Below are 1,869 nucleotides of genomic sequence, written 5' to 3'. Positions count from 1 at the left end.
TGATCAAGCAATACCTGTTACTTCTGTTGCAAATAGTAAAATTGTGGAAATTGAACCGAGAAAAACCTTAAACATTAATTCTAACCTCACACCTGAACAAGAAATGAAGCTCGTCCAGTTGCTAACAAAATATAAAGAAGCATTTGCATGGGATTACCCTAATATGAAAGGAATTGACCCCCAATTATGTACACACCACATTTATATAGAAAAGGATGCCAGACCTATTCGTCAACCTCAAAGGAGACTTAATCCTCATCTAAAAGATGTGGTAAAAGCTGAACTTCAAAAACTTTTAGATGTCAATTCTATTTATCCTATCTCTGATAGTAAATGGGTCTCTCCGCTTGTGGTGGTACCAAAAAAGAATGGGAAATGGAGAATTTGTGTGGATTACAAGGAGCTAAGTAAAGCAACACAAAAATACCACTTCCCTCTCCCATTTATAGACCAAGTATTAGATACTCTAGCAGGAAAGAAATTCTTTTCTTTCTCTTTCCTGGATGGCTTCAGTGGATACAATCATATTTAGATTGCCCTTGAAGATCAAGACAAAACTACTTTTACTTGTCCTTGGGGAACATTTGCCTATCGAGTTCTACCTTTCGGTTTATGCAATGCTCCTGCCACATTCCAAAGGGCTATCCTTAGTATTTTTGCAGACTTAATAAATGATGGACTTGAAGTATACATGGATGACTTTACACCATATGGAGATGATTTTGATCCAGCATTAGACACCCTAGAAAAAGTCGTACAATGTTGCATTGCTACCAGGCTTTGCTTAAGCCACGAAAAATGTTATATGATGATGACTGAAGGACTTATCCTAGGACACTATGTTTCAGCAGCTGGCATTCAGGTAGACCCGGCCAAAATCCAAATACTTTTGCTTATTCCCACTCCTACTACTCAAACATAGGTACATAGTTTTCTTGGATTTTCTGGTTATTATAGGCGATTTATAGAACATTATTGACACATTGTTGCACCTCTATATGCACTAACTGGTAACGTTGATTTTCTTTGGACAGAAAAATGTGAACGTGCTTTCAAGGATCTGAAGAAGCTCGTATCCACAGCCCCAGTCCTTCGAGGACCAAATTGGGATTTGCCATTCTAGATATCATCTGATGCCTCAGACATAGCCATTGGAGCAGTCCTCAGGCAGGAAGAGGATAAAAAACCATATGCTATTTATTACATCAGCAAAAATTTATCCCCTGCTGAATTAAATTACACTGTTACTGAAAAAGAATTCCTAGCTGTAATACATGTTGTCAATAAGTTTAGACATGACATTACTGGATATCCTGTTATCTTGTATACAGATCATTCTGCCATAAAATATTCAGCAAATAAGCCTGTCACAAATGGCAGAATAACTAGATGGTTGATTCTGTTGCAGGAATTTGATATCACAATCAAGGATCGACCTGGAAAAACCCTGTAGCCGATTTTCTCTCAAGAATGCCAAAGCAAATCGATGTAGTAGTAGTTGAAGATCAATTTCCAGATGAGACTCTATTTGCTGTTGCTATTCAAACACCCTGGTATGCTGATGTTGCCAATTACCTCGCAGTAGGTAAACTACCAAAACACCTAACCCCTAATGAGCGCAAACAGATTGTTCAGAAGAGTGCTCGATTCTTGTGGATTAGGGCTATTTGTTTCACACAGGGGTAGACATGCATATCAGGAGATGTGTTCGAGAAGAAGAAATCTTTCGCATTTTAAAAGCCTGTCATGATGGACCATGTGGTGGACATTTCGCTGAGCGCAGAACTGGACATAAAGTGCTGCAGGCAGGGTATTATTGGCCCATGATTTTCAAAGATGCAAAGAAATTTGTCCAAGCCTGTGACAGCT

This window comes from Pinus tabuliformis, chromosome X (genome assembly GCF_031772625.1).
Source record: "Pinus tabuliformis cultivar Carrire ecotype Pingquan chromosome X, CPIR1, whole genome shotgun sequence".
Taxonomy (NCBI): Eukaryota; Viridiplantae; Streptophyta; class Pinopsida; order Pinales; family Pinaceae; genus Pinus; species Pinus tabuliformis.
Note: the sequence above shows the minus strand (reverse complement) of the source record.